The following is a 17,063-nucleotide window of genomic DNA, read 5'->3' as shown; positions in this document are numbered from 1 at the left end:
TCTGCTCGTTTTGAGTTTCACCCGGTTATTAATTGTAATTTCTGTTCGTTTTGGGTTTCATTTATTTATCGATGCTGATTTGTTGTAGTTTCACGCTTGGTAGATTATTTGATTTTATTTTTGCTCATTTTTTTTTTAATGGAGTTCTTTAATTTTATTTGAAAAATTTATTTTGTGGAAAAAGTTTTGTTTTAATTAATACAATACAATAGGGATCTTTCTCTCATTTTAATTAGTTTTGAAGAAAAAAAAAGTCACTACTTGAAAAAAAAAACAAGTGCCACACAGAACAGTCATTATGTTTAATGTGATAACTAATTTACTTTAAACTTTTTTTATTCTTTTTTTGTATTTTAAGATTTTCTCTTAAGCTGCATCATGTTTTGGAGAAAATTTTTTTACGCATAAAAATTAAAAAAAAAACAAACAGCAAATTAAAAAACAAACTCCACCTCTGCTTCGCTAGTGTAACTTTAATTAATTAATAAGAAAGTTTTTAGATTAATGTTGAAAGGCACAAGACCCACTTTTAGTCTTACACTGTTTCAGTACTTTGCATGTAAATTCCTTTGATGCACTTGTGTACGAGCCAAATGTAAACTATTTCTTACTATAAACTTTTTGGAATATTATTTAATGACCTATTTAAATGACAAAAATAATTTTGGCAATACTATTTCAATACCAAAAACGCAATGAACGTTTGTTAGGTAGGAAAAAACTTCCAACAAAATGATCCTCAATCAGCATGAATTATAAAGTACCACTAATAAATCCGATACCTTCGTCATTTCTATCCAGTTCCAATGTTAAATCAAGAAATTAATAAATTGATTTATATCTAAATTGAGAAAGAAATATAAACATTATAGTTCTGAGCTGTATTCTCTGGCTTCCAGATATACAGAATTCACCAGCCACCTTTCAATAAACACTGGTGTAGCAAATGCCTGCATACCGGAATAAGATAAGAAAAAAGTCATAATTAAGATTAATTAAGAGTAAGATTAAAATTAGTTGAGAGTAAGATTAAGATTAGATATCAATATTAGTTTAAAATACTAAAATGTAGTCAATGTACCCTAGTTTTCTTCTATGAAATGCTAGTTTTCTTTTCTTTTATGAATATACGTGATTCTACAAAAACCAAATATTTGAAACATACCTTCATTGTCAAAACTAGTGGGTCTTAATTCCTGCGTGTCAGCTTCCAATTTAAATGGTCCTACAATACTGGGAAAAGTAGTCAAAGGAACAGCTTCAAACTTAGGAGACCAAAGAATATTTGAAATATCAAAGAGCTCCTCATTCTCACTAGGAAAAGCATCTTCAACTTCTAAAACAAAACATGAATAAAAGGGACATAAGACACAACAGAAAAGCCTTCTGAACAAATCCAATGGTTTTTCATTTTATCATTAGTTTTAAAACCTTTTCAAAGAAAAATAAAGGGCAGCGTTATTCCAAAGATGAGCGCAAAGAAAGTAGAATAATTACTTAAGTATAGAGCTACCATAAATCAATGACTACAAATATGAAGAGTTAAATATTTAATTTTTTTATTCTGGCTTGAAAAAACTACATTTTCTTTGACTGTAAACATTTAAATTGCAATTGTTTCTTGAGTTTTATAGATTACGAACAAGCTTTCAATTCTGTTGATACAGGAGCTTTAGCGAGGGTATTATCCCTGGATGATATACCAGCCAAATACATAAAAAAGTGATTAGCTCTGCGGTTAAGATAGGACATGAGGTTAGCAGCTGGTTTAGTATTAAATCCGGAGTTTAGCAGGGTTGTGTTCTTTCCCCCTTTATGTGGATCATTTTATTGGGCTTTATCTTAAGGAGCACAGTGAAGGCAATGAACGACACGGAATCAAATGGGGAGGCAAAAACTTTCCTGGACTTAGATTATGCTGATAATTTAAGCATCCTAGATGAAAGTGTGAGCAAAATGAATGAACTTTAAGAGGTTTTGTAAGTTCAAGGCGCTAGAATAGTTTTGAAAATTAATGTTTAGAAGACTAAGACACTAAGACTCGCAATAAATGAAGATGAAAAGGTTAGATTGGGTAACAAAAAGATTGATTAAGTGGACAGCTTTGTATACCTTGGTAGTATTATTAGTAAAGACGATGGGAGCAGTGAAGACGTTTAAAGTAGAATAGCCAAAGGTCATGGTGTTTTTTCACAGTTGAAAAAAGTTTGGAAGAATAGAAATATAAGTATGCAAACCAAGATTAGAATTTTGAAAGTTACAGTGATGATAGCGGTCAGTCCGTGAATTTAATTGGCCCCCACAAATTGAAACAAAGCAATATGTCCCCTTTTGTAGTCACTGGGACCAAACAGTGTTTCTGCGAGTTTGCCGTATTTTGTGAAGCAAATGTTAAGCCTTATGGTATCAACTCTTATGCTGTATGTGCTAATAGCTAATGAATGATATTAGCTCTTGAACTGCAACCTGAAATTCTAGTTTTTTTTTTTTACAGAATGCTTCACAAACTCGCTAAGGTAAGTACATCAACGTGAGCAAAAATAACCATTATTGTGTACAATGATACAATTTATGGCAAATAGGAAATGCAGCAAACGGTTTTAAATTCGGATAAAAGTTAAAAACCTGAGAATTTAAGTTGACAGGAGGGTCATGCTCTATAACCAAGCAAGACTAGTGTACCCCTAGTCATAACAAGGCTGTTGTAATTATAGAATAATTATGGAATTTTATAGTACCAAAATAGTTTTCTAAATAGGCATAAACTTAACCTAACTATAACCATACAATTTACGACGAGTAGGCAGTGTCCCATACCAGTTCTAAATATAGATATAAAGAAAGTTTATAATCTTTAAACTTGAGTCTGTCAGTAGTTTACTGGGCGACCTTCCTCATAATTTTGAATCCATTTATAAGCCTTCTTTTTTTTACTAAGAAAATTCTGTTTAACCTATTGCAGTTAAAGTTCTGTATCATCAACTAAAGTCACCTTTTTTTCCTTATGAGATTCAGATTTTTCTTCTTACTCTCTCCTCCGTTTAAAAGTGTGGCTCTTCAAATTGTTCAGACTAAGAGTTTACTATTGGACGAGAGAGTTGTTTTCATGTGACAAGGAAAAAAATAATGCACTTGTATAATCTAGACCTTGAGTTTAGAAAGTTCAATCTGTGTAAGGTTGAGGTTAATATGCGAAGGTTGTATTTTCAATGTGTTGAGTTTCGCATAGTTTTATTTTTGTTGTGTCAAACTTTCTTTGTTTAATTTTACTTTGATTAAACTTAATATGTATTGACTTTTCTATTTTTCATAACAACATAAAACAGGATTAAAAATTCCCTCTAATAACAACTAATTTCAATCCTCAATATCATTGGTACCTGTTGCTTCTTTCCAGGAACTTTGCTGGAAAAGATGAGAAGTTTTGCAGGTGGGAATTGATTTTGGAGGGTGTTAAAAATTACCTTAAGCTAAACAGACATGGCCACGGATTTTAATTTTTGTAGAAAGGGCTAAGGCTGTTAACTTTTAGAAACATTCTTTATAATTTCTTTTAATCAATTTAATAGACTTTTAGATTTATAGGACCAGCAGCTAATAAAAACAAAATACTATATAATTTGGTTCTTTTGGTTTTTAAGTACAACTAAGCCAGTTAAAAATGTCTAAACCCACAATCAGGGCCATATTCCATAGTTTAGTTGGGAGAGGGGGAGGGGGTATAAACACTTAAAAAAAATGCATCAAGAATTGCTTACATGTGTTTTTTTATGCGTTTAAAAGTCAGACAAACATTTCAGGGGGGAGGGAGGGGATGGAACCCCTCCCCCTTCCTGGATACAGCCTAAAAAAGAAATTGAAAACAGACTAATTGAGCCAACTCCAAGCAAAATTAAGGTTGAAAATTATGTATAAAGATTACAATATTTTTATGAAATTGCATTAAAATATTGTTCTTTAATTCTAACAAGGATCCTTTAATGTTTTTTTTTAGCAACGTTCCATATCCTTGATTTGTAGCTACTATATAATTGTGTTCTTTTTTTGTTTGCTAGGCCAGCAACAAAATATCCAAATACAAAATTTTAAAAAATTGTATAAAAGAGTTATGACTAGTAAAATAAGTTGATCATTTCGATAAATATTATGGCTGCCAGATAACAACCTTCAGTTTCGGTTGAAATTTGTTTTTTTTATCATACCTGCATTACAAAAAGAGAAAATTCTTCTGCCAGATGTTATATTGCCTCCTTAAACATACAAAATTACAGTTAATATTTTAAGGTTTCATTTGCTTTGTATAGCCAAGGACTTTAATCTACCTTAGCTCTTAAGGGTTTGATACAAGGGTATATTCAGTTGCATATTTCTTTATAACTTTTCCTGAACAATACTTAATAAGCAAGAGAACACAAGAAACTTTTTACTAAAGCAAATATAGTGTTAATTTTATTTTGTTACCGTAAATTTAATTCAAAAACTTACCATTCTTAACAGCACAAACTTCAGAGTTGGTGACATCTTCAGCCACTGGAATTTGAGGCATGTCCATAATAAAGCCTCTGAATCAAGTAAATAATGCTTATCAAATTTATTCTACTAGCAATAACACTTGGATAGAATACTCCAGTATTACAGGGGTGAGTAGAAGCACAAAGTCCCTGAAAATACACAAGCTAAAGTGACTCCTTTTCATTAACACAAAGCTGATTGTGTATTGATGCATTTTTAAACATAATTTAAACTTATTCAGCAGTCAGTAGGATTTAAAATGTCATCAGTTTTGTTTGTTTTTTTTTAAATAAATAAAATTTTAAAATTTAAAGGCTGTGTAATTATTGAAATTTAAATAAATTGTAGCACAAACGATCCAGTATGGACCTTAATTTTTCTCCCAAGTGCCAATTAAGGAAGGGTTGGAATTTAACTTCCGACCAAAATTCAGAGTAAAACTGCATAATTGAGTTTTTTTTATCTTAAAAATGTAGTGTATGGAACAGGAGATATTCTCATAATTCATTTGGAGCCTAAACCAGAGCCCAGTGGAATATTTTGAAGATAATTCCTTTGCTTTATAAATAAAGTTGTTTAAGATTGGGTTTTTTTCCTTTCTTTCTTTCCTTTCAACTAGAAAAAACGCCACTTTCCCAATGCAATTCAAAATCTAAACTAGAACCCAGGAGTATATTCTCTGGTTTTGCTGCAACTCTACTTTTATTTTTAGTTTATATGTGAGGAAAATTTTCCAGAGAGAGAATTATCAGTTGGGTGGGGAATTTACATGTGTTGAGGTGAGATTTTAAGAGCAAACATTTTCTGCAGAAGATGACGTGCTTGCAGGGGTAATTTTCTAGAATTATCTAATATATAGTCTGACATCATTTTTTTTTGTCTATAATCTTGTTATTTATCCCGTATTTCATATTAAAAAAGTTTGCTTATTTATTTCCAAGGGCATTGTCAAAATCACTTGGTATAAGTTTAACCCCTAAATTTCGATGGAATAGTTGAAATTAGATATCACTCTAGGGTTCACTTAAAAAATTTTAAGGAAATTTGCATGTAAAATGATAATTAAAAAGAAAATAAAAAGGACAGTAGAGTTGTAGTTGGCTATATAATTTAGCTAGGATAACCGTGAAAATGTCATTTAATATTTTTTTTTATGCTCTTTCATAATTCAATAATTTCTTACCGGGATTATTGGATATTGGGGCCTTAAAAGTAAGGTATAGAATATACAAATGTGTTTTATATGACTCATGAGAGAGCATAAAAAAAAACATCAAACAATGTTTTACTTTCATCCTAGATAAATTACTTGGCCCACAGCAAATTTACCATGAACTTTACCAGACCACTCTAGTGTGCAAATATATACCCTGAGTTGTTGACAGCAAAGTTTTGAATCACAAAGTTCAGCACTAAATTTGTTGACATCAATTCAAGAAATGACAGCATTCAAAATGGTTGGGGGCTCAAGATGCTATTAGACCCAGAAGCAATAACGGAGTTATGAAGGAGCATAAAAAATGGCGACAAATGCCATGTCATCCTAGCTAAATTATATAGCCAACTGCAAATTTACAATCTAGAGTTAAAGCTCTTCTGAAAAAAACATCCTAGTAAAACATATATAACAATTTTACTCCGTATTTTATGGGTGTTTTTTTTCAATATAAGATTCATTACTCAGACAAAAGCCATGCATTCTTTCCCTAACTAATAATATATTTTCCTGTTATTGAACATTATCATAAGCAATTGGTTTTCTATTGAAAAGATGTTTATGAAGTCTGATGACTTGAAGCAATAGATGTAGTGCAATGCCGTGAAGTTTAGTCTGAGATTGTTTTCAATATTTACCTAAATTTTATTTTCAACAGAAAGGAACATAATAATTGTACTAACAGGAATGTTCTGAATATTATAAAGTAAGATTCCATCATAGTTGGTTAGTTGCTTGGTCAAAGCCTAGAGAACTACTGGAAGAAAAGGGAATACACCCAAGGCTACAGCAGACAATTAGAAGGGGCCTAGGATTACCCTACTTGTCAAAAATGCAAAATAAACACTAAAAATCAGCATAAAACTAGCAAACTAAAATATTTGGTATAAATGTATGACCATTCCAGTACATAAGGAGAAATGTTAAGAAAACAATTCTTTTACTTCATAATATTCAAAATAATCTCAGTTGACATATTTTCCACAGAGAAAACCTTAATCATCACTTCTTTCACTGTTGCAAAATTTTTTTTTAACAAAATTGTGAAAAATAAACAGATTTGATTGCATTTATCCATTTTCAAATAGTCTATATATGAAAGTTAAACACCATCACTGCCATCTAACAAAAAGATATAAACAGGCAAATATTGATAAATTTAGGGTTAAGTTTGGTTAAATTAGCTAGATGGCTCTTGGGTGCTTGCTTTACCAATGATTTTAAAGACTTTGAGAATAAACAACTATATTGAAAAATGCGATTGAAAAACTGGAAAAATAGTGAGGATAAAGATTTTCTCCCAGGAAAATATGTTAATAAGGATTATTTTGCATATCATGAAGTAAGAATTGTTTTGTTAACATGTCTCCTTGTGGACTGGAATGGTCCTAAATTTATGCCAAATATGTCTTAATTGTCTATGATGTCTCCTGAAAATGATCAATTCTATTTTAGCTACTTCTGACTATCTTGGAAAGGGGTTAGTTTAGGAAAATGAAACTTTCAGGGATGGGTATACAGGCTAATGTATGTCTTGGGAAGGTATTTTGAAGTACCTACCTCCACTCCTTCTCCCCCTAGAGGGTCCTGACCTTTTATGACCTTTAAAAATCTGTGTTTTAGAAAAGTGAAACCTTGCAAAATAGATCTTGTGCTTAAATGAAGTACAACAAAATTGTTTTCAGCTTCACAACTTTGCTTGATCCCAATTTATAAGGTTATAAAGTTTTAAATTTAAATGTTTTAATTTATAAGGTGTATGGAGAAGGAGTGGAGGTATGGAGTAAATATGTACCAAATCATATGTTTGTGTTAGGAATAAAGTGAATACACTGTTTGATTCCTTTTTTATGCTGAGTACGAATATAATAATACTTTGTATCGGACATGAATTTCAGCCCCCCCCCCTCCTATAAATACCTAACCCTGAATTGGCATATATAGGGGGGGGGCTGAAATTAATTTCTGATAGAAATGCTTATTATATTTGTAATCAGCATAAAAAAAAGGGGTAAAATTCTACTTTAGCTACTTTTGTCTATCTTGAAAAAGGGTTAGGTTAGAAAAACAAAACTTACAGGGATGGGTCTACAGGCTAAAGTATGTCCAGGGAAGGTGTTTGAAGTACCTACATCCACTCCTTCTCCCTCTAGAGGGTTTTGAAATTTGACAAAACAACATTTTACCTTAATTTTCAGTTATTAGTTTTTTTCTCTCTGGCTTTAGTTCTGAAAATGCAATTCCTGTTATTTGAGCAGAATTTTAAACCATATTAATGTTGTTTTTTTTCAAAACTTAGTAAATGTATTTGCATAGGCTATCTTTCAAACCTTATAAATTGGAATTGGGCAAAGTTGTGATGCTGAAAATAATTTTGTTGTACTTCATTTATGCAGAAGATCTATTTTGCAAGGTTTCACTTTTATAACATAGAGATTTTTAAAGGTCAGGACCCTCTTGAGGGAGGAGTGGAGGTAGCTACTTCAAAATACCTTCCTGGGACATACTTTAGCCTCTAGACCCATCCCTGAAAGTTTCATTTTCCTAACCTAACCCTTTTCTAAGATAGACAAAAGTAGCTAAAGTAGAATTTTACCAAAAAAGGCATCAAATGGTGTATTCACTTTAGTCCTAACTCAATAATATGATTTGGTAGATATTTACAGAGGTAGGTACTTCAAAATACCTTCCCAGGACATACTTTAGCCTGTAGACCCATCCCTGAAAATTTGATTTTCCTAACCTAACCCCTTTCCAAGATAGCCATAAGTGGCTAAAGAAGAATTTTACCCTATTTTTTTGGTAATAGGCCAAGCCTATGCCAATCTTGTCCCAATGTAGCCTAGGCTATGTCAGTTATGGAATCGTAAATACATTGACCCTAAAAACACAAGCTTTTATATATTATTTGGGGCTATACCTAGATAAATCAGGGAAGAGGGCACAACTGTAAAGGCAAGGGGAGATCAGCTTTAAAGTGTCATAGCCTATAGGGAATTCAATCGTAGGCCTGCCACCCTAATTTATAGTGCTTAGCCTATTTTTCAGAAGTAGGTCTATGTGTAGTCTTTATGAAGGTCTACCAAAACTTAATTTTTATGCTAACACCCAATAATATAACAAATTGACTGAATTCCAGTTCAAAATAAAAAAAAAAAATCAAGCAAGTGGCTCTGCCAGTCTTATTTACTAAACAAACTTAACAGAAGCTAATTTTTTAGTTTCCTAAAAATGGCTGCTCTGAAAATGATGCCATCTCTCCATGGTGGACTATAGCTTTTGACAAGAAAGGATTTAAAGAATATTTAAGGACCTTTATTTGACTTTCCACGCTATTTTCTTGCAAATACTTCTTTTTACTGCTTTGATTAGTGGCTTAAGGACTCTGATGAGATTGTCATCAAATTTCTGCAAACAATATTTTGTTTGGCAGTGAGCTACAAGATTTAATCCCTTAGATAAACAAAAAATCAATAATCTGTAGAGACAATTTATAGTCTCAGATGTAAAATCTTTGCACTGATGTGTCAAATAACTGGACTATCATTTTCCCCGATATTTATATTAGAAAAATGAATAAATTTTTGGAGGATATCAAAGTTCGAAGTGCAATAATATGTTTAACAGTTAATGCCGAGAAAACGAAATAGCTAAGACTGTGAATAAGTGATGTTCATGAGGTGATTTTATTTGCTCTCACACTTACCAAACAACCCAAACAATCTCTTCGCCCTAAAATAAATATCCTCACCCTGCGCCTTTCTGGCCTGTGCATATAGCTCTATTAACCGTGAATTCCCAATCTCCTCTTGTCAAATTTGAATCTTCTGGTACTGCAACCTTCTCTTTGCTCTCTCCGCTATCACACCGTACCCACTCTTTTGTTCCAGAGATTATTCAGGCTACATTCATCCAGTTTTCTCTTTATCACACTTTGCCATGAACTATTCTTAACCTTATTAAGGGAGTTTAAATACATATATTGCCATTTAAAAATAAAATCTGGCCTCTTTAGGAGCTTTTCCGAAAGTCTGGTCATAACCATCAGTCTTCCACTTCTCAATGACATGAGACATATGTCCTTCCAAATCACCAAGTATGTATTTGGCCTATGAACCCATTTCAAATACTTTTAGACTTCAGTTCCTCCTATGCTTCCGGAGGCATTCACAAAAAGTCTCTAGTCATCTCGGATATATGCTGCAGCTAGTACGTTTTCTCATTCAGGCTGTAGGGATGCATGTATTTTTGATACGTCTCTTTTGTATAAACTTCTTTGGGTGTTTCTAGGACGGCCTCGTCTTTTTGATTCTTCTGGTTGCCAGAAGAAAGGGGAGTTTGACAAGTGATTACTGCCAATCCTGATGACCTGCCCAAGAAAACACCACCTCCATTGACGGATAATGTCTGTTATTAAAGGTAGTTGAACCTTTTGCCTGATGGTGTCTTTCTTTACCCTCTGGGTCCAGTTTATGATTAGAATTGTTCTGAGACAAGTGTTTTCGAATGAATGTATTTTTTTTTCTTGTTGCTGATTCAGGTGCCAGGTCTCAGACATATAAAGCAGTAATGATAGAACACTGCTTTGGAACAGTCGTAGCTTTAGCCTCAAAGAGTATTATTGACATTTCCAAACTCAGGATCTGTTTTTTCTTCATAACGAGACCTCTGGAAGAAGAGGCATCAAGCCATATTGAAGTTTAAGAGTAAGTTAGTAAAGTATGACGGCACTAGACCCTTAAGGTCCAAACTGGCGGTGCTGATCTCCGTTTCATGGCCCTTCAGCCAGAAAGTGTAATGGGGGGTTGGGGGCTAGCCATCCTGTATTAAAGTTTAATACACAAGATTTCAAAACTAACAGAGAATAAAACCTGAATAATTTGGCTGAAACAAATTTGAGGAACAAAATATGTATTTATTTGACAGAAATACAAACAAAGACTTAAAATCAATTGGCTTTGAAAGTGGAAAGTTTTTTACAAGGATTAGGTTTTTTTTACACAGATGTGAAAGCTCAGGGGGGTAGGGGCTATCAGTTTAAAGAAGGGTCATAAAGCTCTATTCCACTTATGACTACCTAATTTTTTTTATTTGTATGAGAAGACCAAAGTATTAATGTGAAATTTTGCTATTTATCAAAAGGGGAGGCTTCCAGATTTTACTCAGATTTGTCAAGAGGAAACGTAATTCTTTACAGTCATATTAAATTACTCGAATGGGCAGATTATGCCAAAAAATTCAAATGAACAGATAAATATATTAAAATACAGCAATGTATGTAGTATTTAGAACATATTTTTCCAACTCTCAAGATGTTAGGGGGACAGTTTCAGCCCTCTGAAATCTACTGAAGACACGAGTTAACCAGTAAGCAAACGGCTCCCAATAGGGCATAGTATTTCTCAATGTTTTTCAAACTTATTTTTGAGCAACGCTACTTTTCTTTAAATATATCTCCGTATTTCTTTAATGTCTAAGCCATAGTTTATAGAATTATCCAGTAAGTTTATCGCAGATCATTTCTGGTCTTCATTCTCGGTACAAACAAAAAGCTCCTCCCACTTCTTTCTGCATTAGCGGGTTAGTCTGTTTCTGATTGTTTCCAACAAAGTACATTATTCGTAACAGCGGGTTTCCACTTGTTTCCCATTAGATCACAGTCTGACTTGTCTACCCGTGAAAAGATCTGATGCCGCCTATGTTTCTATCTGCAAAAACGTTCTCCGGAGCACTTGCACCTTGGTCCGGGTTTTTATACTGGGTGAGATAGGGAAAGATCGTCCTGGATAATTATATAAACTGTGGTCTAAGCATTCAAATTTTTATTCAATATATAAGGATGACAAATTATTAATTCGAAAATCAAGAGATTCCAAATTTTTCAATGTTAATTTTGGCAAAATACACAATTTCTTGTAATATTCAGGATGCATTTTTCAACAAAAAACCTCTGGAGAGGTAGTGAGAAGGGAGGGGTATAATTCAAAAACATTTAAGCAGCAGTCTAATATAGAGGATTCCAAAACAACCAAACTAGAAAACATGTAAAATTTGGTTTGCACCCCCCATGTTGGGGGAACATTGAATGTATTTATTCAACGAAAAAACTAAAAACACATTCACGAAAACTAACAACATAAAAAAACAACACTGTTCATGTCAGCTACTAACTTATTTTTTTACTTTTTCCATTACTAGTAAAAACTGGACATAAAAAAGATGATTCAAATATAAAATGAAATTATTTTTAGAACCCAACAAGAACTCGAAGAAAAGAAGGTTAAGCAGCAAGCTGATAAACACTCGGGGTATTAGCTTTCATCTGTTAAGAAGATCAGCACTACCAGTCATGGAACGGAGATCAGCAACGGCAGTTTGAACTAGTGTCGTCTAGTTTGGACTTGTCTAGTGGCACATCCTGTCTGTTTAGTAGATCTGGTTACATTAAGGTGTTAGTCTACAAACACTAAGACTTATGTTAGACGAAAGAAATTCAAAAGAAGACTGCTCTGAACCATTTGACAATACTTAGGTTCTCGCTTTTTCTAGAAATAAAGAGCAGTATCTTTGGTCCGACATATAATAAATCCAAACAATTCAAGTTCAGAATACAATTTCTTTCAGACATTTACCCTTTATTTCAACAACTCAAACACCACGTTCTGGAGTTCTAATCTAAAGAGAGCCGGTTTAAGATGGTTCAAGCAAATAAAAGCTTGTGCAAACAGTATTGAATTCAAATAGAAAAGCCAGTGCATTTGGTTGTTAATAGCACACAAATCAATTATATGTTGATACCACTGTCGATTCCAAAAGAAATCATACGGAAGACAAAAACGACATTTTGTATTTTCTATCTTCCATGTAATCAGATATTCTATACTTCATGGTCGATGGAATAATTTCAGAGCTGACAAAGGTTCAAAGAAAGCTTCTTGGTTATCATGGGTGCATGCATAGAATTGAACACTGTACATGAATTCTCTGTATTATCTGTCAAGGAGTTGACCATAGAGTCAGAACTAGCCATTGCAAAATCTTACGCATAGTAAAATACCAGAATGCTAGTTGAAAGCTCTTGTTTATATTACGTGAAATAAAAATACATAGCTCAAAATAAGGATTGTTTTCAGTAAAGCGCAAATTATATTCTGGTTTTTAGAATGCATGAATAAGAAGGGAGGGGAAGCACATTTTGACCCAGGATGGGCAGTTATTTTTGACAAACAAATAGGTTTTTAGCTGTTTTGTAAATTTGTCCCCTGGGTGTATATTTGAAAGAACTAGATTAAAAAAGAGAATTATTGGCAAATTTTCGGAAGCCCCCTCTCAAACAAAATTTGATGTCCACCTGGCTGACTAAACAATACCGAAAATTTCAAGCTTATCCAGAAAATAGACTTGTTAGTTCCGGTTGTAAAACTGCATTGAGATGAAGCTTTGTTTTCAAGAAAGCAAAACATTTTTTTGTGCTTGGTGACCTTGGATTCACTAAAATGTTACCTTAAGTGACCTCACATCTGAAATAATTTAATCTACTAGCTTCCTGCTAAAATTGCTTTTTAAACTTAAAAGATTTAGTAACATAGTAACTAATCATAGGCAGCGCAATAGCGCTGCATAAGTAAAGAGCGATGTGGGCACAATATATTATTTTTTTTGTTTTAGACTAGGGCACTTCGTATCGAAGGAGTTGTCGTAGAAACTTCAAAAAGAGCTCATTCGATTGAAAGGTGAAAGGTCTGGTGCCCTATTTGATAGTTGAAAGTGATTGAAGGGCAACTAGCCCCCTCCCACGCCCACAATTTCCCCAAATTCATCCAATAAAAATTTTGAGACAGCCATTTTGTTCAACGTAATTGAAAGGTCCGGAAATTACGTATTCGGGGATGTAAACAGCCTTCAGGGCAGGGGTTTTAAGTTATGCCCGGGGGGCGTATAAGGTTCAATAGGCAGTGCAAGAGCGCTGCCTAAGTAAAGAACGATGTTTGCACAATGCATTATTTATTTTCTTGTTTTGGCCAGGGCACATCGAATCGAAGGAGTGGTCGTAGAAAGTCAAAACAGGCTTATTCGATTGGAAATTAGAATGGCTAGTACCCTTTTTAATAGGTGAAAGTGATTAGAAGGAAACTACCACCCCTTCCATGCTCACGATTTCCCCAAACACATCCAATCAAAATTTTGAGATAGCCGTTTTGTTCAGCATAGTTGATTTCCAGATAGAAAATATGTTTTTGAGGAGGACACTCCCCCAGAGCCCTCAGGGCAAGGGTTGAAAGTTATGCCCTGGGGGCTTGTAAGGTTTTATAGAAAGCTTTGTCGTAGAAAATTTAAAAATGGCTCATTCGATTGGAAATCCAAGAGGATTACAACCCTCCCATAACCCTCAGGGCAAGGCTTGTAAATTATGCCCTGGGGGAATATAAGGTTTTTATAGAAAGCGTTGTCGTAGAAACCTCAAAAAGGGCTCATTCGATTGGAAATTGAAATCGCTAGTGATCTTTTCAATAGTTGAAAGTGATTGGAAGGCAACTAACACCCTTTCCGCGCCACCCATTTATCCAAACACATCAAATCAAAATTTTGAGATAGCCATTTTGTTCAAAGTAGTTGAAAGGTCCGGAAATTATATCTTTGAGGTTGACACTCCCCAAAAGCCCTCAGGGCCAGGGTTGTAATTTATGCCCTGGGGGCATATAAGGTTATTATAGATACCGTTGTCGTAAAAATTTCAAAAAGGGCTTACTCATTTGGAAATTGAAAAAGCTAGTGCCATTTTTAAAAGTCAAAATTTTTGGAGGGCAACTAAACCCCCTATCACACCCAGCATTTCCCAAAACACAGTGAAAGTTTTGCCGTAGAAACTCGAAAAATGGCTCATTCGATTGGAAATTCAAAGGGCTAGTGCCCTTTTTAATAGTCGAAAGTGATTGAAGGGCAGCAATCCCCCCGCTCATGCCCACCTTTCCCCCAAACACATCCAATCACAGTTTGGATATAGCCAGTTTGTTCAACGTATTTAAAACTTTTGAAAATTGGGTGTTTGAGGTGAATACCCCCCTCAGAGCCCTCAGGGCAAGGGTTGTAAGATATACCCTGGGGACTTATAAGATTTTTATTGGTAGCGATGCTGTAGAAACTTAAAAAAAGGCTCAGTAGATTGGAAATTAAAAGGGTTAGTACCCTATTAATAGTTGAAAGTGACTGTAGTGCAACTCGCCCCCCTCTTACGCCCATCGTATCCCCCAACATATCCAAATAAAAACTTTGAGTACTCCATTTTGTTCAACGTTGTTGAAATTTAACCTAATTCTGTACATTAGGTCCTTGAGGATGATAACCCCCCCCCCCATACAGCCCTCACGGTAAGGGTTCTAAGTTATGCCCTGAGGCATATAAGGTTTTTATAGAAAGAGTTGTCGTAGAAACTTCAAAATGGGCTCATTCGATTGGAAATTGAAAGCGCTAGTGCCCTTTTAATAGTCGAAAGTGATTGGAGGGCACCTAACCTCCCTCTCACGTTCACAATTTCCCCAAACACATCCAATCAAAATTTGAGATATCCATTTTGTTCAAAGTAGTTGAAAGTTCTGAAAATTATGTCTTTAAGGATGACAAACCCCCCACACCCCTCGAGGCAAGGTTTGTAAGTTACGCCCTGGGGTCATATAAGGGTTTATAGATAGTGTTGTCGTAGAAACTTCAAAAAGGGCTCACTCAATTGGAAATTGAAAGGTCTAGTACCCTTTTTAAAAGTCAAAATTTTGGGAGGGCAACTAGCCCCCCTCTCACGCCCACCATATCCCGAAACACATCCAATCAAAATTTTGAGATAGCCATTTTTTCAGCATAGTTGAAAATTTTGGTCCTTAGTTCTTTGAGATTGAGAACACCCCCCCTTCCAGAAACCCTCAGGGTAAGGGTTATAAGTTATGCCCTGTGGGCATATAAGGTTTTTATAACAAACCCTGTTGTAAAAACTTCAAAAAGGGCTCATTCGATTGGAAATTGAAAGGGCTAGTACCCTTTTAAATAGTCAAAAATGATTGGAGGGCAAATAACCCCCCTCTCACACCCACCATTTCCCTAAACACATTTAATTACAATTTCGAGATAGCCATTTTGTTTAACGTAGTTTAAAGTTCTGGAAATTAGGTCTTTGAGGTGGCCCTTTTTTCAGCGTAGTTGACAGCTCTTGATATTATTTCCTTGAGGATGATAACCCCCCCCCCCCCACACACACACCCCCTAAGGGAAGGGTTGTAAATTATGCCCTGGGGCATGTATGTTTCTTATAGTGTTGTCATAGAAACGTCTTAAACTTCGAAGGGCTTGTGCCTTTTTTAATTGTCAAAAGGTATTGGAGGAAAACTAAAACCCCTCCCACGCCCATCATTTCTCTAAAAACATCCAATAAAAATTTTGAGATAGCCATTTTGTTCAACGTAGTTGATAAGTCCGGAAATTATGTCTTTGAGGCTGTCACTCTCCCCAGAACCCTCAGTGCAAGGGTTGTAAGTTATGCCCTGGGGGCATACGAGGTTTTACAGAAAGTGTTGTCGTAGAAACTTCAAAAAGGGATCATTCGATTGGAAATTGAAATTACTAGTGCCCTATTTAATAGTTGAAAGTGATTGGAAGGCAGCTAACACCCCTCTCACGCCCAAAATTTCCCCAAACACATCCAATGTAAACTTTGAGATAGACATTTTGTTAAACGTGGTTGGAAATTCTGGAAATTAGGTCTTTGCCAGCGTTGTCGTAGAAGATTAAAAAAAGACTCATTCAATTGGGAATTGAGAGGGCTAGTGCCCTTATTGATAGTCAAAACTGATCAGAGGGTGAATGTCACCCCCATTACACATAATTTCCCCAAACACTTCTGATCAACATTTTGATATATCAATTTTGTTGAACGTAGTTGTAGGGTCCGGAAATTATGTTTTTGAGTATTACAACCCCCCACAGCCTTCAGAGCTAAGGTTGTAAGTTATGCCCTGGGGGCATATAATGTCGTATAGAAAGTGTTTTCTAAAAACTTCAAAAGGGGCTCTATCCATTGGAAATTGAGAGGGCTATTGCCCTTTATAATAGTCCAACGTAATCCGAGGGAGAATCCCCCCTCCCCAACATTTCCCCAAACATTTCCGATCAACATTTTGATATGGCCTTTTTGTTCAACGTAGTTAAAAGGTCTGGAAATCATGCTTTTGAGGATGACAACCCTCCCCCCTTAGCCCTCGGGACGAAGGTCGTAAGGTATGCCCTTGGGGCATATAACGGTTTTATAGAAAGTTTTGTCGTAGAAGCTTCAAAAAGGGCTCATTGGATT

At 34.7% G+C, this 17,063-nt stretch overlaps 1 long non-coding RNA gene across 1 annotated transcript; it reads right to left on the bottom strand.

The window, feature by feature from the left end:
- Window positions 1-1,088: 1,088 nt before the first annotated feature.
- Window positions 1,089-8,956, bottom strand: LOC148941789 (uncharacterized). The gene is made up of 3 exons (XR_016143182.1): window positions 8,822-8,956; window positions 4,486-4,661; window positions 1,089-1,336 (listed from the first exon to the last, which is right to left on the bottom strand). It is a non-coding gene; the product is annotated as an uncharacterized LOC148941789 (long non-coding RNA).
- Between the last annotated feature and the right edge of the window lie 8,107 nt (window positions 8,957-17,063).

The sequence above is a fragment of the Artemia sp. Qi Xiang Cuo genome, chromosome 17 (assembly GCF_049724085.1).
Source record: "Artemia sp. Qi Xiang Cuo chromosome 17, ASM4972408v1, whole genome shotgun sequence".
Lineage (NCBI taxonomy): Eukaryota > Metazoa > Arthropoda > Branchiopoda > Anostraca > Artemiidae > Artemia > Artemia sp. Qi Xiang Cuo.
Note: the sequence above shows the minus strand (reverse complement) of the source record. Positions and strands in the feature narration are given on the sequence as shown.